This window comes from Carcharhinus amblyrhynchos, chromosome 6, assembly GCF_965287045.1.
Source record: "Carcharhinus amblyrhynchos chromosome 6, sCarAmb.v2.hapA, whole genome shotgun sequence".
Classification (NCBI taxonomy): domain Eukaryota; kingdom Metazoa; phylum Chordata; class Chondrichthyes; order Carcharhiniformes; family Carcharhinidae; genus Carcharhinus; species Carcharhinus amblyrhynchos.
The window spans coordinates 18,094,553-18,121,430 of NC_137329.1; the positions used below are offsets into that span (position 1 = coordinate 18,094,553).

Below are 26,878 nucleotides of genomic sequence, written 5' to 3' on the forward strand. Positions count from 1 at the left end.
CTGAAAACTGTGTTAACCACCATATAATTGACAACTGTCCAACCTGTGCTTCAGTGGCGATCTCAGTGCCCTACACCAGATGAGGAGGCTGCCAACTGGCTGAAGAATTTTAAATTTGACATCTGATGTTCAGCAGTGCATAAGATAGTCATAATATTGCGATGTTAACCAGATCATACATCACCTTGTGTCACTAACCAGACCATATATCACATAGCAATGCTAACTAGACCATATATTATATTGTGTCACCAATCAGACCTTATTGTCACAAAGTAATGCTAACCAGATCATATATGACATTGTGTCACTAATCAGACCACATATCACATGGCAATGCTAACCAGATCATATATTACATAGCAATGCAACAGTCCATATATCACAAAGCAATGCTAACCAGACTGTATATCACATGGCAATTGTTAGGGATCAGACCAGAAACTCCAAGTTCTATTATGCAGTTTGCCTAGACTCTAACTTTTACATTTGATTTTTGGCATTAGGGTGAGCATAAAGTGTTTCACCTCCAGGTATTATTCAAGTGAGCCACTAGGAAGCTTTTATCAAAACAAACTTAACTTAAGAACACAGAATATAATAAAAAAATTTAACATAGTCTTTGCCAATTAAAATGCTTAAACATGGCAAAGTATAATTATTAACAGCTAGCCATCTCCATTGTTCCAATTTAAAGCAATAGATATACACCCTTCTTACAAAAATAACCTTCCAGAAATACGAGAGGACAGAAAGTCTAGCATGAAGGAGGAATTGAAGGAAATCCATATTAGTCAGGAAATTACTGGGATTAAAGCCCGATAAGTTCCCAGGGCCTGATGCTGTGCATCCCAGTATACTCAAGGAAGTGACCCTAGAAATAATGGACACACAGACCATAGAACCCGACAGTGCAGAAAGAGGCCCTTTGGCCCATCGAGTCTGGACCGAACACAATCCCACCCAGGCCCTACCCCCCATATCCCTACATATTATACCCACTAATCCCTCTAACCTACGCATCCCTGGACACTAAGGGGCAATTTCTTAGCATGGCCAATCAACCTAACCCACACATCTTTGGACTGTGGGAGGAAACCAGAGTACCCAGAGGAAACCCACGCGGACACAAGGAGAATGTGCAAACTCCACACAGACAGTGACCCAAGCCGGGAATCGAACCCAGGACCCTGGAGCTGTGAAGCAGCAGTGCTAACCACTGTGCTACCATGCTGCCCATGGTGATCATTTTCCAGCATTCTATAGACTCTGGAATAGGTCCAGTGAATTGGAGTCTAGCTAATGTAACCCCGCTTTTTAAAAAAGGAGGGTGACAGAAAGCGAAGAATTATAGACCGGCCAGCCTGACATCAGAGGTAGGGAAAATGCTGGAGTCAATTATTAAGAATGTAATAACTGAGGACTTGGAAAATGGTGAACGGATCAGTCCAAATCAGTATGGATTCACTAAAAAGAAATCGTTGCTTGACAAATCTTCTGGAATTTTTTGAGAATGTGACCAGAGTAGACAAGGGTGAATCAGTAGATATTGTGTATCTGGACTTTCAAAAGGGTTTTGACAAGGTCCCTCACAAGCGATTAAAGAGTAAAATTAAAGCTCATGTATTGGGGGTAATGTATTGTCATGGATAGAGAATTGGTTGGCAGACAGGAAGCAGAGAGTGGGAATAAATGGGTCCTTTTCAGAACGACACACAATAACTAGTGATTCAGTGCTAGAACCCTAGCTAGTCACAATATACATTCATGATTTGGACCAAGGGATTGAATGCAATATCTCCAAATTTGCCGACGACACTAAGCTGGGTGGCTGTGTATACTGTGAGGAGGATGCTAAGAGTCTGAAGGGTGACTTGGACAAGCTGGCTGAGTTGGCAAATTCTTGGTAAATGCAATTTAATGTGGATAAATGTGAGGTTATCTGCTCTGGTGGCAAAAACAGGAAGGAAGATTATTATCTGAATGGTGGCAGTTTAGGAAAAGGGGAAGTGCAATGTGACCTGGGTGTCATGATGGAACACTCGCTGAAGTTTGGCATGCAGGTACAGCAGGCGGTGAGCAAATCTAATGGCATGCTGGCCTTCATAGCAAGAGGATTTGAGTATAGGAGTAGGGATATGCAGATCTTGGTGAGGCTTTGAATATTGTGTGCAGTTTTGGTCTCCTAGTCTGAGGAAAGACATTCTTGCTACTGAGGTAGTCCATCAGACTAATTCCTGGTATGGCAGGACTAAGGCTTGTACTCACTGGAGCTTAGAAGAATGAGATGGGATCTCACAGAAACATAAAATCCTGATGGAACTAGATAGGCTCAGTGCGGGAAGAATGTCCCCGACATTGGGGAAGTGCAGAACTAAGGCTCACAGTCTAAGAATCAGGGGTAAGCCATTCAGGACTGAAATGAGGAAGAACTTCTTCACTCAGAGAGCTGTGGACCTGTGGAATTCTCTACCACAGGAAGTTGTTGGGGCCAGTTTGTTAGATATGTTCAAGAGGAAGCTAGACATGGTCCTTGTGGCTAAAGGGATCAAGGAGTATGGAGAGAAAGTGTGAATGGGGATCTGAAAGTTCATAACCAGCCTTGATCATATTGAATGGTGGTGCAAGCTTGAGGGGCTGGATAGGTACTCCACCTATTTTCTATGTTGCTATGTTTCCTCATAATTAGTTTGCACAGAAACAAGCTCAAATGGGGTTGGATTTTCAGCCAACTTCCGGACAGGGATCCATACAGCAGATTTCAGAGCAGAACATAGGCTCAAAACAGCAAAATCTCACAGAACTAAACTTAGTCTCTGACAGCTCCGTCTCCAGATTTCAGAGACAGAAATGGAGACCTCTCTCTCTGCAGCCTTCAAAACAGCAACTCAGAAAAAGATCCACTTGCATACTTCAGAATCTGTAAGAAAGAGACCAACCTTTTGGCAGATTCTAATCTTCAACTACAGAGAAAAGCAAAGAGAGGTACTGTTCTCTCTCAATACAGGAATAACGTCTCAGCTTGAATATTCTGCGTAGGCCTAGCTTCACCTTGTCACATGACCACACCTGTCAATCATCCCAATCAAACCCTACTCTGCAAAATCCCACAGGAAAACACTCAAAACAGCAGAACTGCGTTAGTTTAGATTAAAACAAACATTCTACCAATTAGAGGCAATTTTGTTGCTGCAGAATGCTGGTTGTAGACAGAATGGCTTTGAGTTTTAGAACTGGTACAACAGATCCTGCACATGAACAAGATTTAAATGTATTTATTATAGGCACAGTATCATCATATAATGCTAAACAGATCATTAATCACATTGTGTTACTAATAAGGTCTCGTACCGGAACATTACATTAATGACAACACATATCACATTGTGATACTGACCACACTATATATCATGCCACACTAACCAGATCACATTGTGACACTAACCAGACTGTGTATCACACTGTGACATTAACTAGACCATATATCATGCTGTAACAATACCCAGACCATATATCACACTGTGACACTAACCAGACTATATCACATGGTGACAGTAAGCAGATCGTATATCACACTGCGACATTAACCAGACCATATATCACATGGTGACACTAACCAGACAATCTATCACACGGTGACATGAACCAGACCATACAGAAACATAGAAACGCGAAGCAGGTGAAGGCCATTTGGTCCTTCGAGCCTACTCCACCATTCATTACAATCATGGCCTATCATCAAATTCAATATCCTTATTCTCCTCCCCATAACCCCGCCCCACAAGATGAATACGTGGCTTGATGCTTGGTGCAAGAGGGAGGGATTCAAATTCCTGGGACATTGGGACCAGTACAGGGGAGGTGGACCAATACAAATAGAATGGTCTATACTGGACAGGACTGGAACCAATGTACTGGGAGGGAGTGTTTGCTAATGCGGTTGGGGAGGGTTTAAATTAATATGGCAGGGGGAGGGGAACCGATGCAGGAAGTCAGAGGCAAGTAAAACGGAGACACAAACCACACAGGGTGCGATTTCCACACCCCCCAGAAACCACTCAGAGCCAATGGGTGTGAAAATGAGTGTTTTTCCCACCTGTTTTTTTTTTGGGTGAGAAAGGTTTAGTGATTTTGCAGCACAGAGGCTGTCAGGCGATTTACGCCGATAGGGCTCGGTGTTGGGCCTAACTCCACTGGAGGGGCCAGCACCAGACTGCAGAAGGGGCCCCTGTGCATATAGTATACTGGCAGATCAATTGACATGCGCCTCACCAACAGCCCCCCACCTCCCCGAATCGTCAGCCCTCCAATTACCCTCCCAGACACTCACCCCGATAATGCCAGCCCAGATTCCATCCTACCCCTTCCCTGATCGCCGGCCCTGAACTGACCCACCGCACTGATGGCTGGCCCTGGCCTCAAACTGCCGATCTGACCACCAGCCCCCAATTCCCAGCAGAGTTGGCCCCTTTCCATCACCTCCTATTTCCCCCATTCCCGGTCTGGCTCGGGCCCATCTGGCCCCGGCCTCTCAGGCCTTGCCTCCTTGACAATACCCCGTGCCCACTTAGTACTGCACGTGCCAGGCTCGCAGTGCTAATGTGTCCAGTGGGCAGTGCCAAGGTACAAGGCAGGAACTACCAGGGTAATCAGCCTCACTCGGTTCCCTGGCAATAACCATCTCTAATATCGTCACTCTAACCACGCCATATATCACATAGTGATATTAACCAGACCATTCCCCTGTGACGCTATCATGTGAACAAACTGGTAACTGGACTGTTTTCACTCACTGGGACAGTAACTGGGCTGTTTTCAGTAACTGGGCTGTTTTCACTCACTGGGACAGTAACTGGGCTGTTTTCACTGGGACAGTAATTGGACTGTTTTCATCCACTGGGACAGTGACGAGACTGTTTTCACTGAAACAGTAACTGGATTTTTTTCACTGGGACAGTAACTGGTTTCTTTCATTGGGACAGTAACTGGATTGTCTTCACTGGGACAGTAACTGGATTGTCTTCACTGGGTCAGTAACTGGATTATCTTCACTGGGACAGTAACTGGATTATCTTCACTGGGACAGTAACTGGATTATCTTCACTGGGACAATAACTGGATTATTTTCACTGGGACAATAACTGGATTATTTTCACTGGGACAATAACTGGATTATCTTCACTGGGACAATAACTGGATTATCTTCACTGGGACAGTAACTGGATTATTTTCACTGGGACAATAACTGGATTATTTTCACTGGGACAATAACTGGATTATTTTCACTGGGACAATAACTGGATTATATTCACTGGGACAATAACTGGATTGTTTTCACTGGGACAGTAACTGGATTATCTTCACTGAAACAGTAACTGGATTATTTTCACTGACACAGTAACTGGATTATTTTCATTGGGTCAGTAACTGAATTATCTTCATTGGGTCAGTAACTGGATTATATTCACTGGGACAGTAACTGGATTGTTTTCACTGGGACAGTAACTGGATTGTTTTCACTGGGACAGTAACTGGATTATCTTCACTGGGACAATAACTGGATTGTTTTCACTGGGACAGTAACTGGATTGTTTTCACTGGGACAGTAACTGGATTATCTTCACTGGGACAGTAACTGGATTGTTTTCACTGGGACAGTAACTGGATTGTTTTCACTGGGACAGTAACTGGATTGTTTTCACTGGGACAGTAACTGGATTGTTTTCACTGGGACAGTAACTGGATTGTTTTCACTGGGACAGTAACTGGATTGTTTTCAGTGGGACAGTAACTGGATTATCTTCACTGGGACAGTAACTGGATTATCTTCACTGGGACAGTAACTGGATTGTTTTCACTGACACAGTAACTGGATTATCTTCACTGGGACAGTAACTGGATTATTTTCACTGGGACAGTAACTGGATTGTTTTCACTGACACAGTAACTAGATTATTTTCACTGGGAAAGTAACTGGATTGTTTTCAGTGGGACAGTAACTGGATTGTTTTCACTGGGAAAGTAACTGGATTGTTTTCAGTGGGACAATAACTGGATTGTTTTCAGTGGGACAGTAACTGGATTATCTTCACTGGGACAGTAACTGGATTATTTTCACTGGGTCAGTAACTGGATTGTTTTCACTGGGAAAGTAACTGGATTGTTTTTAGTGGGACAGTAACTGGATTGTTTTCACTGACACAGTAACTGAATTGTTTTCAGTGGGACAGTAACTGGATTATCTTCACTGAGACAGTAACTGGATTATCTTCACTGAGACAGTAACTGGATTATCTTCACTGGGAGAGTAACTGGATTATCTTCACTGGGACAGTAACTGGATTGTTTTCAGTGGGGCAGTAACTGGATTATCTTCACTGAGGCAGTAACTGGATTATCTTCACTGGGACAGTAACTGGATTATCTTCACTGAGACAGTAACTGGATTATCTTCACTGAGACAGTAACTGGATTGTTTTCACTGGGACAGTAACTGGATTATCTTCACTGAGACAGTAACTGGATTGTTTTCACTGAGACAGTAACTGAATTGTTTTCACTGGGACAGTAACTGGATTACTTTCAGTGGGGCAGTAACTGGATTATCTTCACTGAGACAGTAACTGGATTATCTTCACTGAGACAGTAACTGGATTATCTTCACTGAGACAGTAACTGGATTATCTTCACTGAGACAGTAACTGGATTATCTTCACTGAGACAGTAACTGGATTGTTTTCAGTGGGACAGTAACTGGATTATCTTCACTGAGACAGTAACTGGATTGTTTTCACTGGGACAGTAACTGGATTATCTTCACTGAGACAGTAACTGGATTGTTTTCACTGAGACAGTAACTGAATTGTTTTCACTGGGACAGTAACTGGATTACTTTCAGTGGGGCAGTAACTGGATTATCTTCACTGAGACAGTAACTGGATTATCTTCACTGGGACAGTAACTGGATTATCTTCACTGGGACAGTAACTGGATTATCTTCACTGGGACAATAACTGGATTGTTTTCACTGAGACAGTAATTGGATTGTTTTCACTGGGACAGTAACTGGATTGTTTTCACTGGGACAGTAACTGGATTGTTTTCAGTGGGACAGTAACTGGATTATCTTCACTGAGACAGTAACTGGATTGTTTTCACTGGGACAGTAACTGGATTATCTTCACTGAGACAGTAACTGGATTGTTTTCACTGAGACAGTAACTGAATTGTTTTCACTGGAACAGTAACTGGATTACTTTCAGTGGGGCAGTAACTGGATTATCTTCACTGAGACAGTAACTGGATTATCTTCACTGGGACAGTAACTGGATTATCTTCACTGGGACAGTAACTGGATTATCTTCACTGGGACAATAACTGGATTGTTTTCACTGAGACAGTAACTGGATTGTTTTCACTGGGACAGTAACTGGATTGTTTTCAGTGGGACAGTAACTGGATTATCTTCACTGAGACAGTAACTGGATTATCTTCACTGAGACAGTAACTGGATTGTTTTCACTGGGACAGTAACTGGATTATCTTCACTGAGACAGTAACTGGATTGTTTTCACTGAGACAGTAACTGAATTGTTTTCACTGGGACAGTAACTGGATTACTTTCAGTGGGTCAGTAACTGGATTATCTTCACTGAGACAGTAACTGGATTATCTTCACTGAGACAGTAACTGGATTATCTTCACTGGGACAGTACCTGGATTATCTTCACTGGGACAATAACTGGATTGTTTTCACTGAGACAGTAACTGGATTGTTTTCACTGGGACAGTAACTGGATTATCTTCACTGAGACAGTAACTGGATTATCTTCACTGAGACAGTAACTGGATTATCTTCACTGGGACAGTAACTGGATTATCTTCACTGGGACAGTAACTGGATTATCTTCACTGGGACAATAACTGGATTGTTTTCACTGAGACAGTAACTGGATTGTTTTCACTGGGACAGTAACTGGATTATCTTCACTGAGACAGTAACTGGATTGTTTTCACTGGGACAGTAACTGGATTATCTTCACTGAGACAGTAACTGGATTGTTTTCACTGAGACAGTAACTGAATTGTTTTCACTGGGACAGTAACTGGATTACTTTCAGTGGGGCAGTAACTGGATTATCTTCACTGAGACAGTAACTGGATTATCTTCACTGAGACAGTAACTGGATTATCTTCACTGGGACAGTAACTGGATTATCTTCACTGGGACAATAACTGGATTGTTTTCACTGAGACAGTAACTGGATTGTTTTCAGTGGGACAGTAACTGGATTATCTTCACTGAGACAGTAACTGGATTATCTTCACTGACACAGTAACTGGATTGTTTTCACTGGGACAGTAACTGGATTATCTTCACTGAGACAGTAACTGGATTGTTGTCACTGAGACAGTAACTGGATTATCTTCACTGAGACAGTAACTGGATTGTTGTCACTGAGACAGTAACTGAATTGTTTTCACTGGGACAGTAACTGGATTACTTTCAGTGGGGCAGTAACTGGATTATCTTCACTGAGACAGTAACTGGATTATCTTCACTGGGACAGTAACTGGATTATCTTCACTGGGACAGTAACTGGATTATCTTCACTGAGACAGTAACTGGATTATCTTCACTGGGACAGTAACTGGATTATCTTCACTGGGACAATAACTGGATTGTTTTCACTGAGACAGTAACTGGATTGTTTTCACTGACACAGTAACTGGATTGTTTTCAGTGGGACAGTAACTGGATTACCTTCACTGAGACAGTAACTGGATTATCTTCACTGACACAGTAACTGGATTGTTTTCACTGGGACAGTAACTGGATTATCTTCACTGAGACAGTAACTGGATTGTTGTCACTGAGACAGTAACTGAATTGTTTTCACTGGGACAGTAACTGGATTACTTTCAGTGGGTCAGTAACTGGATTATCTTCACTGAGACAGTAACTGGATTATCTTCACTGGGACAGTAACTGGATTATCTTCACTGGGACAGTAACTGGATTATCTTCACTGAGACAGTAACTGGATTATCTTCACTGGGACAGTAACTGGATTATCTTCACTGGGACAATAACTGGATTGTTTTCACTGAGACAGTAACTGGATTATCTTCACTGGGACAGTAACTGGATTATCTTCACTGGGACAATAACTGGATTGTTTTCACTGAGACAGTAACTGGATTGTTTTCACTGGGACAGTAACTGGATTGTTTTCAGTGGGACAGTAACTGGATTATCTTCACTGAGACAGTAACTGGATTATCTTCACTGAGACAGTAACTGGATTGTTTTCAGTGGGACAGTAACTGGATTATCTTCACTGAGACAGTAACTGGATTGTTTTCACTGGGACAGTAACTGGATTGTTTTCAGTGGGACAGTAACTGGATTGTTTTCAGTGGGACAGTAACTGGATTATCTTCACTGAGACAGTAACTGGATTATCTTCACTGAGACAGTAACTGGATTGTTTTCACTGGGACAGTAACTGGATTATCTTCACTGGGACAGTAACTGGATTGTTTTCACTGAGACAGTAACTGAATTGTTTTCACTGGGACAGTAACTGGATTACTTTCAGTGGGGCAGTAACTGGATTATCTTCACTGAGACAGTAACTGGATTATCTTCACTGAGACAGTAACTGGATTATCTTCACTGGGACAGTAACTGGATTATCTTCACTGGGACAATAACTGGATTGTTTTCACTGGGACAGTAACTGGATTGTTTTCACTGACACAGTAACTGGATTGTTTTCAGTGGGACAGTAACTGGATTATCTTCACTGAGACAGTAACTGGATTATCTTCACTGAGACAGTAACTGGATTGTTTTCACTGGGACAGTAACTGGATTACTTTCAGTGGGGCAGTAACTGGATTATCTTCACTGAGACAGTAACTGGATTATCTTCACTGAGACAGTAACTGGATTATCTTCACTGGGACAGTAACTGGATTATCTTCACTGGGACAGTAACTGGATTATCTTCACTGGGACAATCACTGGATTGTTTTCACTGAGACAGTAACTGGATTGTTTTCACTGACACAGTAACTGGATTGTTTTCAGTGGGACAGTAACTGGATTATCTTCACTGAGACAGTAACTGGATTGTTTTCAGTGGGACAGTAACTGGATTATCTTCACTGGGACAGTAACTGGATTGTTTTCACTGGGACAGTAACTGGATTGTTTTCACTGAGACAGTAACTGGATTATCTTCACTGAGACAGTAACTGGATTGTTTTCACTGGGACAGTAACTGGATTATCTTCACTGGGACAGTGACTGGACTGTTTTCACTGGGACAATAACTAGATTATTTACACTCATTGGGACAGTGACTCGACACATTTTCCGCAGAGATGAAATCTTTAAAAAAAATCGCTGAGTGATGGTTAAGTAAATTCTGGAACGGACTGTTCACTTCCCCCTTTACACTCTTTTTAAATGCATTTTGCTGTGAACGTTCTTTGATCTCAATTATCTACTGAAATCCATTCGCTGCATAATCTGCTGATATTTTAGCTGAAGTTTGTGCCTGCGATGGTGTTAGGCTGTCAATGTACTTACTCCTGATGACAAAGCGATCAGACCAGAAAGCATCCGTCCAATTTCAGCCACACCGACATGTTACCATTGACGCTACAAATTTCTTAGTCCAACCTACAAAGTTGACCGTTTCCAACAACCGGGTTTAAACAACCTGAGACCTGAGAGATGCCACCCCGGGGTTATTGGGTTAGTGGAGGGAATCCAGAGGCAGCCTGGAGTGCCCCCGTTACTGTTCCTTTCCTCACACCAAGTGGCGAACAGTCTCAAATTCTGCATTGTCAAGCTGCAGGTAGTATTACGGCCGGTTGCTATAAGGAATATTTACTGCTCCACGTCAAAGGGAAAATTAATTACAACAACCCAACAATTTGTAGCAACTCTGCAAATTAGGATGAAAAAAACGAGTAATGAGCATGTTTTGTGTGTTAGGTTTAGCTGTGAGTAGCGCGTTACACAGGAGATCTCATCGGGACATAGAGCGCAAGTGTGGAAATAGGCTGTTCGGCCAAACTTGTCCATACCACCCGTTTATTAACCACTAAACTAGTCCCAATTGCCCGCGTTTGGCCCAGTTCCCTGTAAACCCATCTTAACCATGTAACTGTCTAAACGCTTTTTAAAGGACAAAATTGTACCCGCCTCTACTACTACCTCTGACAGCTTGTTCCACTCACCCTCTGCGTGTGAAAAATATTGCCCCTTTGGGCACTTCCGTATCTCTCCCCTCTCAGTCCAAACCTATGCCCTCTAGCTTTAGACCCCCCTACCTTTGGGAAAAGATATTGACTATCTAGCTGATCTATACCCCTCATTATTTTTTAGTCTCAGTGAGATAACATGGGGGGACGGGGGGGCCATCCTTATTGCTGAACAAAACGCCGGGTACCTGTTTGTGGAGAGATTAGAGGTAACCCCAAAACTGCCATTTCTGCGGACCAGGAGGCAGCGGCTTCCATTATTAAGGCGTTGGAGGAGTTATAGAATTGGACCTGACTTTATGAACTGGGCTCTGCCTGAATTATTACAGAAACGATATCCCGCCCCCTTTCCCCTCTCCACCCCCACTGGAAAGTAAGTACAGTAATATTACATGCACCAGTCCTTGTCTGAAACTGCATCCCCATTAGATGGAATAATGCTTGCTCTGGGCTGTGAGTATCCCCCACATTTCTCACCATGTGTCCCTGTACCTGGCAGTGGTTTAAGCGGTCTGCCTGTTTAATGGGAGTACACTGATGTGTCTACAGGGTCAGAGCCACGCTCTCTCTCTCTCCCCCAAATGTGATCTTGGATGCTGTACTTTCATTCACTGCTGAGACTGGGCTGAAATCGCCCTCTAGCGAGCCTGATACTCCGACTCCCACATTCCCGGTATATACTGGGAGCCAGGTCAGCTCTGCAAATATATCTCTCCCCAGTACAATTCAAATGCTCAGGTGAAAGCTGGGGAACCTGACAGCCACTCTGACCAAGGCTCAACCTGGCTGGAAACATTATCTCCATTCTCTCCATTCTGCCTCCACAGATATTATCAGAGCCGCTGAGATTTGCCAGCATTTTCTGTTCGGTTTAAAGTGCTGAGGGTTTGTTGAGAGTGGGTTTGTCAGATTCCTGTGTTCAGGGCATCCTGATGTGGATTAGAAACCTTTTCTCTGACTGCTGAGCTGTATCTGGGAAATCTATCCATCTCCCTGCTTCCCCTATCTCTCTGTCTCACACAGAGCTGGCTGCATTCATATTTCGGCTGCTAATGTACCAACTTTCCCACTTTAGCAGGCAGTGCAGTCTCCGGGATCCCAGTGCAGTTTTAAAACAGCTTCTAGAGTGCAAGTTCCGCTTGGACTGAAGCCGGAGCCCGGGTGCGGGAGAGCCGCTGCTCCAGCTCCTTCTCCCCGGCTCTGGCGGCAGCCTCTGCCCGCTCTGTGTGAGGGTGCGTGGGCTGCCCTAACCCCAAAACCATCGCCCCTACAACCGTCCCAGGCCCACAACGCAGCCCGGAACTCAGCGAAACCTCATTGAACTGGTTTAACCAGTTCCGATCTCACTAACACTCCACAAAACACACTCTCCCACTCACCCTCTCCGCAACACACACACTCACCCTCTCCCTAAACACACAGACACTCCCCTCTCACCCTCTCCCTAAACACCCACACACTCCCCACTCACCCTTTCCCCAAACACCCACACACTCCCCTCTCACCCTCTCCCTAAACACACACAGACACTCCCCTCTCACCCTCTCCCCAAACACACAGACACTCCCCTCTCACCCTCTCCCCAAACACACAGACAATCCCCTCTCAACCTCTCCCCAAACACACAGACAATCCCCTCTCAACCTCTCCCCAAACACACACACACTCCCCTCTCACCCTCTCCCTAAACACCCACACACTCCCCTCTCACCCTCTCCCTAAACACCCACACACTCCCCTCTCACCCTCTCCCTAAACACCCACACACTCCCCTCTCACCCTCTCCCCAAACACACAGACACTCCCCTCTCACCCTCTCCCCAAACACACAGACACTCCCCTCTCACCCTCTCCCTAAACACCCACACACTCCCCTCTCACCCTCTCCCCAAACACACACACACTCCCCTCTCGCCCTCTCCCCAAACACACAGACACTCCCCTCTCACCCTCTCCCTAAACACCCACACACTCCCCTCTCACCCTCTCCCCAAACACCCACACACTCCCCTCTCGCCCTCTCCCCAAACACACAGACACTCCCCTCTCACCCTCTCTCTAAACACACAGACACTCCCCTCTCGCCCTCTCCCCAAACACACAGACACTCCCCTCTCACCCTCTCCCCAAACACACAGACACTCCCCTCTCACCCTCTCCCTAAACACCCACACACTCCCCTCTCACCCTCTCCCTAAACACACAGACACTCCCCTCTCACCCTCTCCCCAAACACACAGACACTCCCCTCTCACCCTCTCCCCAAACACACAGACACTCCCCTCTCACCCTCTCCCTAAACACCCACACACTCCCCTCTCACCCTCTCCCCAAACACCCACACACTCCCCTCTCACCCTCTCCCTAAACACCCACACACTCCCCTCTCACCCTCTCCCTAAACACCCACACACTCCCCTCTCACCCTCTCCCCAAACACACACACACTCCCCTCTCACCCTCTCCCTAAACACCCACACACTCCCCTCTCACCCTCTCCCTAAACACACACAGACACTCCCCTCTCACCCTCTCCCTAAACACCCACACACTCCCCTCTCACCCTCTCCCTAAACACACACACACTCCCCTCTCACCCTCTCCCCAAACACACAGACACTCCCCTCTCACCCTCTCCCTAAACACACAGACACTCCCCTCTCACCCTCTCCCTAAACACACACACACTCCCCTCTCACCCTCTCCCCAAACACACAGACACTCCCCTCTCACCCTCTCCCCAAACACACAGACACTCCCCTCTCACCCTCTCCCTAAACACACAGACACTCCCCTCTCACCCTCTCCCCAAACACACAGACACTCCCCTCTCGCCCTCTCCCCAAACACACAGACACTCCCCTCTCACCCTCTCCCTAAACACACAGACACTCCCCTCTCACCCTCTCCCCAAACACACAGACACTCCCCTCTCGCCCTCTCCCCAAACACCCACACACTCCCCTCTCACCCTCTCCCTAAACACCCACAGACACTCCTCTCACCCTCTCCCCAAACACACACACACTCCCCTCTCACCCTCTCCCTAAACACCCACACACTCCCCTCTCACCCTCTCCCCAAACACACAGACACTCCCCTCTCACCCTCTCCCTAAACACCCACACACTCCCCTCACCCTCTCCCCAAACACACACACTCCCCTCTCACCCTCTCCCCAAACACACACACACTCCCCTCTCACCCTCTCCCTAAACACACACACACTCCTCTCACCCTCTCCCTAAACACACACACACTCCTCTCACCCTCTCCCCAAACACACAGACACTCCTCTCACCCTCTCCCCAAACACACACACACTCCCCTCTCACCCTCTCCCTAAACACCCACACACTCCCCTCACCCTCTCCCCAAACACACACACACTCCCCTCTCACCCTCTCCCTAAACACACACACACTCCTCTCACCCTCTCCCTAAACACACACACACTCCTCTCACCCTCTCCCCAAACACACAGACACTCCCCTCTCACCCTCTCCCCAAACACACACAGACACTCCCCTCTCACCCTCTCCCCAAACACACAGACACTCCCCTCTCACCCTCTCCCTAAACACACAGACACTCCCCTCTCACCCTCTCCCCAAACACACAGACACTCCCCTCTCACCCTCTCCCTAAACACACAGACACTCCCCTCTCACCCTCTCCCCAAACACACACACACTCCCCTCTCACCCTCTCCCCAAACACACACACTCCCCTCTCACCCTCTCCCCAAACACACAGACACTCCCCTCTCACCCTCTCCCCAAACACACACACACTCCCCTCTCACCTTCTCCCTAAACACCCACACACTCCCCTCTCACCCTCTCCCCAAACACACAGACACTCCCCTCTCACCCTCTCCCCAAACACACACACACTCCCCTCTCACCTTCTCCCTAAACACCCACACACTCCCCTCACACTCTCTCCAAACACACACACCCCTCTCACCCTCTCCTGAAACGCACACACACTCACTCTGTCCAACTCACACTCACTCACCCTCTCCCCTTCTCCCCAAACACATACCCACTCCCTCCACCCTCTCCCCAAACCCAAACACACTCTCCCTCTCACCCTTTCCTCACACACACACTCACCCTTTCCCCAAACACACACCCACTCCCCCCTCACCCTCTCCCCAAACACACACCCACTCCCCAAACACACACCCACTCCCCGCTCACCCTCTCCCCAAACACACACCCACTCCCCAAACACACACCCACTCCCCAAACACACACCCACTCCCCGCTCACCCTCTCCCCAAACACACCCTCTCCAAACACACACCCACTCCCCCCACCCTCTCCCCAAACCCAAACACACTCTCTCTCTTACCCTCTTCTCACACACTTTCCCCTCTCACCCTCTCCCCAAACACACACCCACTCCCTCTCTCAGCCTCTCCCTAAACACACACACATTCCCCATCTCTCCCTCCTCGCATCACACCCCTCTCACTCTCTCCCCAAAACACACACCCCTCTCACTCTCTCCCCAAAACACACACACACCCTCTCACTCTTTACCCAACACAACCCACCCCTCTCACTCTTTACCCAACACACACACACACCCCCCTCTCACCTCCACCCAAACACACACACACTCCCCTCTCACCCTTTTCCCAAGCATGCACACACTGCCCCCCCCCATCTGCATCTCAAACACACACACACTGCCCTCTCACCCTCTATCCAAACACATACCCACTCCCCTCTCATCCTCTCCCCAAACCCCCACACACTCTCCCCTCTCACTCTCTCCCACTCTCCCCCTCACCTTCTCCCAAACACACACTCATTCCCTCCTCACCATCTCCCAACCCCCACATACTCTCCCTCTCACCCTCTCCTCACACACTCCCCCCTCACCCTCTTCCCAAACACACACCCACTCCCCCTCACCCCCCTCTCCCAAACACACAGACACTCTCCCTCTTCTTCACTTCCAAACACACACACTCCCCCTCTCCCCAACACACAAACCCACTCCCCCCTCCCCCTCTGCTGAACACACATACACTCCCCTTTTCAACTTCTCACTCTTTCCCCAAACACGCACACACCTCCCCCGCTCCTCTTCTTCCCAAACACACACACACTCCCCCTCACCCTCTCCCCAACACGCACACACTCCCCCTCACCCTCTCCCCAACACACACACACACTCCCCCTCACCCTCTCCCCAACACACACAGTCCCCTCACCCCCTCCCAACACACACACTCCCCCTCACCCCCTCCCCAACACACACACTCCCCCCTCACCCTCTCCCCAACACACACACACTCCCCTCACCCTCCCCCAAACACACACACCCCCCTCACCCCCTCCCCAACACACACACTCCCCCTCACCCTCCCCAACACACACACTCCCCCTCACCCCCTCCCCAACACACACACTCCCCTCACCCCCTCCCCAACACACACACTCCCCTCACCCCCTCCCAACACACACACCCCCTCCCCTCACCCCCTCCCCACACTCACTCCCCCTTCACCCCTCCCCAACACACACACTCCCCCTCACCCTTTCCCCAACACACACACTCCCCCTCACCCCCTCCCCAACACACACACTCCCCCTCACCCCCTCCCCAACACACACACTCCCCCTCACCCCCTCCCCACACACACACTCCCCCTCACCCCCTCCCCAACACACACACTCCCCCTCACCCCCTCCCAACACACACACTCCCCTCACCCCTCCCCAACACACACACTCCCCCTTCACCCTCCCCCAACACACACACTCCCCCTTCACCCTCTCCCAACACACACACTCCCCCTTCACTCTCTCCCCAACACACACACACTCCCCCTCACCCTCTCCCCAACACACACACACTCCCCCTTCACCCTCTCCCCAACACACACACACTCCCCCTTCACCTCTCCCCAACACACACACACTCCCCCCTTCACTCTCTCCCCAACACACACACTCCCCCTTCACCCTCTCCCCAACACACACACATCCCCCTTCACCCTCTCCCAACACACACACACTCCCCTTCACCTCTCCCCAACACACACACACTCCCCTTCACCCTCTCCCCAACACACACACACTCCCCCTTCACCCTCTCCCCAACACACACACACTCCCTCTTCACTCTCTCCCCAACACACACACACTCCCCCTTCACCCTCTCCCCAACACAACACACACTCCCTCTTCACTCTCTCCCCAACACACACACACTCCCCCTTCACCCTCTCCCCAACACACACACACTCCCTCTTCACTCTCTCCCCAACACACACACACTCCCCCTTCACCCTCTCCCCAGCACACACACACTCCCTCTTCACTCTCTCCCCAACACACACACACTCCCCCTTCACCCTCTCCCCAACACACACACACTCCCCCTTCACCCTCTCCCCAACACACACACACTCCCCTCTTCACTCTCTCCCCAACACACACACACTCCCCCTTCACTCTCTCCCCAACACACACACACTCCCCCTTCACCCTCTCCCCAACACACACACACTCCCCCTTCACCCTCTCCCCAACACACACACACTCCCCCTTCACCCTCTCCCCAACACACACACACTCCCCCTTCACCCTCTCCCCAACACACACACACTCCCCCTTCACCCTCTCCCCAACACACACACACACTCCCCCTTCACCCTCTCCCCAACACACACACACTCCCCCTTCACCCTCTCCCCAACACACACACACTCCCCCTTCACCCTCTCCCCAACACACACACACTCCCCCTTCACTCTCTCCCCAAACACACACCCACCCCCTCTTACCCTCTCCCCAAAACACACACCACTCCCTCTCTCACCCTCTCCCCAACAGACGCACACATTCCCTCCTCACAACCCTCTCCTCAAACGCACATACCCCCTTTCACAACCCTCTCACCAAATACACAACTCCCCCTCTCATCCTCTCCCCAAACACAAGCACAATGTCCCCCTCACCTTCTCTCAAAACACACATACACTCTCACCACCACCACCACCCCCCGCACGTCCACCTCCCACCCCCGTACACATACGAACCCCTCTCACCTTCCCGGTCCTTCCACACGCAACATCCTAGTGGGTAAGGTAGACGGCTCTCCTGATACATCTCCCGTTGTAAATGTTTGCAGTTTTCTGGCCGATCCTCTCTCGGTGCCGGCTGCCCTGCTCAGTGTAGGAGACGCAAACGGATTCCATGTGACAGCGATGCTGAGAGGGATGTGTTGGGAGCCCGCGCCTTACTCACTGTCTGAGAGAGATCGGAAGGATTAACAATGTGCGTATCTTCCCGCAACACGCTCTCCCAGACATACACACACTGTGAGGCAATTAATGATACACACACACAGTTCGTTACACAATGACACATAGACAGTGAGGCACACCATTACACACACAGTTAGACACACAATGACACAGACAGACCCACTGTTAGACACAATTGTACACACACACAGTTAGACACACAATGACACACACAGTTATACCCACTGTTAGACACACAATTATACACACACACAGTTAGACACACAATGACACAGACAGTTAGACCCACTGTTAGACACACAATGACACACACACAGTTGGACTCACACACAGTTAGATACACAATGATACTCACATATTACATGCACACTCAGGACACACAAATGTGTGCAGACACTGTCACACATATAGTGAGATATACAGAGATACTATCACACATTTGAGCAGATACACAGACACAGACACACTCGCACAGACACATGCAAACACTAATAAAGACATACATAGATACATAAAGACTGACACATGCAAACACAGGGACGCACACTCACATACACAGCTTCTGCCTTCGATGTGGGAGACTAAAGTTCTTGCAGTTACTTTGTGAGACCTGGTAGGTTTCTTCCCTACAATCATAAACTTGCATTTATATAGTGCCTTTCATGATCACCTTACAATGCTGCACAGCCAATGAAGTGCCCTTGAAGTGCAGTCACTGTTGTAAAGTAGCAAATATTTGTCACTTTGATCATGCATTTCTTTCAATGTGTGGGAGGGATGTGGACACAAATATCTTCTTACATCTTACTCTTTGATTGTGTTCCAAAGGGAGAGAAGGAAAGGCGATTGATTCATTTAAAACAGGTTTAGAACAAAGAAATAAAACAAAAAGCAAAAAATCTTATTTTTAAAGTAAGAAGTTAAAATTTATTTATTAGTCGGAAGTAAGGCTTACATTAACACTGCAATGAAGTTATCTTGAAATTCCCCTAGTCACCACATTCTAGCTCCTGTTCAGGTCAATGCACCTAACCAGCACGTCTTTCAGATTGCAAGAGGAAACCGGAACACCCAGAGGAAACCCACGCAGACATGGGGAGAACATGCAAACTCCATAAAGACAGTGACCCAAGCCAGGAATCGAACCCAGGTTCCTAGTACTGCAAGGCAACAGTGCTAACCACTGTGCCACCATGCTGCCCCAATCCAGGGAAGGAATGCAGAAGGAAGAAGGTTGGGAGAATTACTGGAGACTGCCCTTGGAATGTACCACCCAGCTTCACAACCAATGAATAACCACAGGAGTGAATGACCACAGGAGTGACCACAGGTCTTCTTGTGAAATATAAATGAGTACACTCCAAAGATGTGCAGGTTAGGTTGATTGACTATGCTAAATTGCCCCACAGTGTCAGGGGGATGAGCAGGGTAAATACGTGCGGTTAGGGGGATTTGGCTTGGTGAGATTGTTGTTGGTGCAGAGTTGATGGGCCAAATGGCCTCCTTTTGCACTGTACTGATTCTATGATTCCATGTAAATCTGTCTCTCTTCCTATCACACATAAAATGTTTCACATAGACTGCATAGTGTGACATGCTTCCTGTGGCATTTAATCAGATTCAAATTTATTAGCATTATCAGTTTTTTCCCCCAACCTAAATACATTTAGTTTACATATTTTTCAATTAGTTGATAATAACAGAAGATTACCTCCCAGCCATGGTTCTACTTGGGCTCCTGGTTCCAATAGATATGCCCTTGGCCCAGTGGGAACATTGCTACTGGTTGTTTTACTCATATGTATATTAATTATATCATATATAAGGACAAGGGCAGCAGGTACACCTGGAAGTTCCCTTCCAAGCCACAATTGGAAATATATCATCATTCATTCACTGTCACTGGGTCAAAATCCTGGGACTCCATCCTGAACACCACAGGCACTACAGCAGCTCAAGAAGGCAGCTCACCACCACCTTCTCAAGGGCCATCAGGGATGGGTAATAAATGCTAGCCAAGCAGTGGTGCTCACATCCCATGAACGATTTAACAAAAGATATTCATTATTGACAGTAAAGTGATAGAGACCAGATCAGAAACTCCAAGGTATGTTATGAAGTTTGCCTAGACTCTAACTTTTCCTCTTGAGTTTGGCATTAAGGTGAGCATAAGGTCTTTCATTCCAGGTATGGTTCAATGACCCACGGCAAAGCTTTTATCAAAACAAACTTTATTTAAGAACACAGAATATAACAAAGAAGTAGCATACCAAATAAAATAATTAAACATGACAAAGTATAATTCTTAACAGCTAGCCATCTCTTTTGTTAAGCAACACCCCAAAGTTATGAATCCCTTCTTCAGAATTTGTGCTGTTGTGTAGAACGAGTTAGCACCAAAGACAGATATGCTGATGTGGTTGCTAGATTTCTAGCTTCGTAACACCTCTGGACAGAGATCCAGACAGACACCTATCTTCTGATTCTCATACAACTACCTCCCGAGGAAGATCTATCCCTATACCAGCAGAATCTCAGAGAAAGAGACTTATTTCCTGGCAGCCTCCAGTCCCCAATACTAGAGAGAAAAAGAGGGACACTGCTCTCTAACAATTCCAAGCAGCATCTATGCTTCATTTCTATATGTAAGTCTAGCTCCACCCTGATTTTCCTGTCAATCAACCTAATCAAGTCCTACTCTACAACAACCCAGGAGAATGCTAAAAATAACAGAACAGCATTAGTTCAGATTAAAACAAACATTCTAGCAAGTCAGAACAATTATGCTGCTGCAGTAACAATACAGGGCTACTGGATACAGTCACAGACAGGACAGGACTGAAACCTGGTGTTGTCAGACTTTTTACTACAGTTACAGAGCCACTGGTTAGAATAGACTGTTAAAGCAGATCCTACACAAAAACATGACTTAAATACATTTCTTAAAGACACAGTATCTTCACAAAAGAAAGAAGCTGGCTTGTCTCAGGATTTCCCCTGACCTTCCCATCCACACTGTGTTTACAAGACTAGGGACTGCAATTCAAGATTAGCTGCCCGAGGGAGGCAGTTTTTCAAACTCCAAGATTTTGACGCACAAATTCTTTTAAATCTTCAATGCAAGATGTCTTCCCTCACTACACTTTCCAGGCTGTGAGAATTTCATCCAATTCTGCTCCCCCATCAATGACCTCCCTCTTGCCTTTTATTTTCACTTTTCACTTCAACAGCAATGCCTACTTGCACATTTTATAGCACAGTGAGCTGAGTAAAATGCCTCAGGGCAATTCACTAGAGTATTATTAAAACAGAATCAGACACTGAAACACATAAAGAGATATTTAGGCAGGTGACCAACAGCTCAGTCAGTCAAGTAGTTTCTTTAAAAAGAGAGAGGTGGAATTTGTCTGGCAAGAGCACGTGATCCATAATGGGTGAGTGCAATGGCCTAGCTATTTTAGGGGTCATGGTCGTTAACAGAAAAAGAGGAGAGTTGGTTTGCATGCGTAGATTCAAAGTAACATACAACAAGTTTTATTGAAGAGCTGTTCTTCGCTCAGCACAAAACACAAAACTGAATGTAAAACAGCAGCCGGAGCATGCACCCCAATGACATCATCACCAATTGTGTGATCAGCTCTTAAAGCAATCATGCAATCCTTTTTGAAGAAATAACAGTGAGAAACCCGATTGCTGTTGGAACAGACATGCTGAAGTTCTTTAAGCATTCAGCATCCCGTGTCTCCTCAGAGAGCTTGGGCAGGATGATGTGCTGAACCTGTCAAAGGGAAGGTTTGTAATAAAAGGGGCCTGGTCCAATTCAGAATAGCACAACTGGATATGGATTCCAAAAGCCACAGTAACTGGAAAGAGTCTTAGGAAGACATCTACTGAGACTTTCACTCTTACCTGCAGGTCCTATTTGGGCAACTGGGGGACAGCAAAACACAATTATATTTATATAGTACCTTTAATATGATAAAACAACCCAAGTTGCCTCATATTTTGTTTTGAAACATCCTATGACACTTAACTATGGAAGAGTGAGAAAGAGGCCATAAAATCCTCCATAAGTTCCCTTCCAAGGTTAATGACCATTTCCATTGTCCTCCCTTCACCTGTTCCAATTCTGTGGTGGGCAGGGCAGTTGAATTCTGACATCTAGGTCAGATGACTTGAAAACTTGGCCAATGAGTTGGGTTTGAAGGAATGTGGAGAGGGATGTGGAGAGACAGTGTATGTATGAACGCCAGCACTGCGTTTTTGGATTATGTCACCAAGAGATAGCAGGCAGATGAACAGTAGGGAGAGCCAAGGATGTCAAGGGGACAATTGGAGATGCTGAACAAGAAAAGGAAGTCATTGTTTCAATATTCTGGATGGATAATATAGAACCACTTAACAACAGTTCCACATAACTGGCTGACAGTGGGGAGGCTGTGGAAAAGGATGGTGAGTCAAATGTAATGGGGCGACAGGAGGAAGAGTAAGCATATGTGGATCATAGCAGTTGGAGAAGTCAGCAGCATGAGTGTGCTCCCCAACCTGACAACAGTAGAATCATAGAATCCCTACAGTGCAGAGGGTGGCCATTTGGTCCATCAAGCTTGCACTGACAACAATCCCACTCAGGCCCTATCGCCATAACCCCACGTAATCCCACTGACACTAAGGGGCAATTTAGCATGGCCAATCCACCTAATCTACACATCTTTGGACTGTGGGAGGAAACCGGAGCAGCTTGGAGGAAACCCATGCAGACACGGGGAGAACGTGCAAACTCCACACAGGCAGTGACCTCAGGCCAGAATCGAACCCGTGTCCTTGGCACTGTGAGGCAGCAGTGCTAATCACTGTGCTACTGTGCACCAAGAAGACCCAGGCCCTCAGGAGGGCAGTGGCAGATGAGTGATGTAACACTTTCGGATGCCAAGTCCCACATTCTGCCTTTCCCAGCAATCTCCTGCAGAACAGGCAAACACATTGTGTATGAAAAGAGAATGCACAAATCTGGGGAGAGGCAGGGTGCTGGGCAAGGAGGGTTAGGGAGGGTGGAATACCTCTCAGTTGCCTTCCTGTGACAGCCACCTTGAAGGAAACTGGTAATGCATGTCTGCCTACTCTGGAGGTCATATTTCAGGGGACTGCAAATGTCAGCAATCCCCTGCTGCCAAAGACTGAAATTATAGACACTCGGGAGTGGGTTACAGACAGTCTTTTCCTCTCCCTGTTGGAATTCTGCGTCCATTCCCTCTTTCCTGAATGAGAAGGCAGCCAACCCTGCTGCTGATATCTCAGTGGATATACTACAAAAAAACTGGCCATTCGGCCCAAGCTGTCCCTGCTGACATTAATGCTTCACTCCTTCCATCTTTTCTCATTTAACCCTGTCATCATAACCCTCTATTCCCTCCATCCTCATGTGCCTGTTTCACATCCTCATAAATGCATCTATGCTATTTGCTTCAACCACGCCCTTTGGTAGTGAGTCCTGCATTCTTGTCATTCTTTGAGTGAAAAGGTTTCTTCTGAAATCCCTGTTGGATTTCTTGGTGAATATTTGATATTGATGGACTCCCGTTACGCTCTTCCCCACAAGGAAACATTCCCTCTCTCCCCATTCTATCAAATAAACCTATCAGGTCACCCCTCAGTGTTTGTTCAAGAGTAGCGAGACCAACCTGTCAATCCTTTCCCGATATTCCTCGTGACATGTTACAGTTCTCCCGGGGAGTCCGAGTTGCTATGGCAGCGTGCACTTTTATATGCATGTTGTAGATGGGAGCAAGAGCTAGGGCAGCTCGGTGGCACAGTGGTTAGCACTGCTGCCTCGCAGCGCCAGGGACCTGGTTCAATTCCAGCCTTGGGTCACTGTCTGTGTGGAGTTTGCACGTGTACTCCCTGTGTCGGTGTGGGTTTCCTCTGGGTGCTCTGGTTTCTTCCCATAGTTCAAAGATGTGTGTATTAGGTTGATTGGCCATGCTAAATTGTGTCAGGAGGATTAGCAGGATAAATATGTGGAGTTACAGGAATAGGGCCTGGGTGGGATTGTGGTTGGTACAGACTCGATGGGCCAAATGGCCTCCTTTTGTATTGTACAGAAGCTATGATTGTGACAGTAGAAGCTCCAACTTTCTTTCCCTCACATGGCTGACCTGGAACTTCTCCTGCTTTTACCACCTGCTGTTGGTGTGCATTGGAAAGATTTATGGGTTGACACTCAACCTATTTAGCAGTGTTACAAATGCAACTTTCTTGGACATTAGGTCCTGGGACTAGGTCTGTAGTCTCAGTCCTAGACTCAGAGACAAGGGTGTTGCCCATTGAACCACCAGACCTCCTTTCCTGACATGTGTATCCACACATTTCTGCTGGCATCCTTGTAAAATTTCTTTGCCTCCTTTTCCAGTGCCTCTAGATCTTTTTTGCAACCAGCACTGCACACTAGTACTCCAAATGTGATCTAACCAACATTCAACATAGCTTTCACCTAACTCCCCACCTTTTAATTCTATCCCACTAGAAATAAAGCCTGCTACTTGGTTTGATTTTTTATGGCCTTGCTAACCTGTGCCACAATCTGGCGTGACTGTGTACCTTTACTCCGAGATCTCCTTGTTCCTCTTTGCCACCTAGATTTACACCTTCCAAGTAGAAAGTGACCTCCCAATTCTTTCTGCCAAAATGTACAAGCTTTCATTTACCTGTGTTGAGCATTATTTCTCAATTAGTTGCTTATTCTGTAATTTTATTAATGTTCTCCTATAATTTGTTGCACTCCTCCTCAGTATTGTCTGCCATCACAATCTCACCCACGCCATTTGGAGTTGTCTGAAAATCGTGTTTTGCTTCCAAAGCTCACATTGTTGCTGTGAATGGTGAACAGCGGCCCCAGCACTGATCTTCGAGCAACACCACATCCCACTTTCCATCCCGCTGAATAATTACTCTTTATTTTCACTCGCAGCTTTCTCTTCTGAAGCCAGTTCGCAATTCATTCCACCACTTATCCACTGACCCCGCATTCACTGACCTTATTCATTAACTTATTGTGAGCACCTTATAGTAGCTCTTTACAAAATCCAGATAAATTGCCTCGACTTTATTACCATTGTCTACTCTTGCTGCTGCCTCTGAGAAAATTCAAGATGTTTGATCAAGCCAGAATCTCTCTTTCGAAACCCATGCTGACTTTTCATTATGATATTTTTATTTCTAGATGTTCTTCTATTTTATTATTTTCCTAACACTGATGTTAAACTGACTGCTCTGTAATTCCCTGGGAATATTCTGTCCGCCTTCTTAAATATAGGAATTACATTAGCTGCCTGCCAGCCTTCTGTCACGATACATTTTCTAATGAATTATTAAATATGTGTCGTAATGCCTCTATCTCTTCCTCGGATGCTTTTAGAATACTTAGGTGCAATCCATCCAGATTGGGTATTTACCTTCTTTCAGTTTGATTCACTTATTCATTACATCCCCTTTATTTTAAATGCATTTATCACTGTCACTTGTCACTGGACTACTAATCCAGACACCCAGTGTAATGCTCTGGGGATCTAGGTTCGAATCCCACCACCTCAGATGGTGGAATTTGATTCAATAAAAATCTAAGAATTAGAAATCTAATTTAAAAAAATTTTTTATTAAGGGGAGATGGGCGTCACTGGCCAGCATTTATTGCCCATCCCGAGCTGCCCCAGGGCAGTTGAGAGTCAATCACATTGCTGTGGCTCTGGAGCCACATGTAGGCCAGACCGGGTAAGGATGGCAGATTTCCTTCCATGAAGGAAATGAATGAACCAAATGGGTTTTTCCGACAATGGTTTCACGGTCATTAGTAGATTCTTAATTCCAATTTTTGTTTTATTATGGAATTCAAAGTCCAACACCTGACATGGTTGGATGCAAACCCGGGTCCCCAGAATATTAGCTGGGTTTCTGGATTAATAATCTAGAGATAATACCACCAGGTCATTGCCACCCTGAGGGAGGTGATCCCTTAATGATAACCGTAACTGTTGATTGTTGTAAAAACCCATCCGGTTTACTTATGTCCTTTAAGGAAGGAAATCTGTCACCCTTACCTGGTCTGGCCTACATGTGTCTCCACAGCAATGTGGTTGACTCTTAAATGCCCTCTGAAATGGTTGAGCAAGCCACTCAATTGTATCAAACAACTACAAATACAATAAAAAATAATGAAACTGGACAGACTACCCAGCATTGATCTGGGCATGGAAATGATAATAGCAAACCCAGTCCTGGCGACCCTGCAAAGTCCTCTATTAACATCTGGGA

General features: G+C 46.6%; 1 protein-coding gene across 1 annotated transcript in view; it reads right to left on the bottom strand.

Annotated features, from left to right (window-relative positions):
* chst1 (carbohydrate (keratan sulfate Gal-6) sulfotransferase 1) overlaps positions 1-18,659 on the bottom strand; it is a 30,896-nt gene extending 12,237 nt beyond the window's left edge. The window contains exon 1 of the mRNA XM_080189957.1: positions 18,353-18,659. The gene's annotated coding sequence lies outside the window, so the exon portion shown is untranslated. The remainder of the gene's footprint in view (positions 1-18,352) is intronic.
* Positions 18,660-26,878: the final 8,219 nt, after the last annotated feature.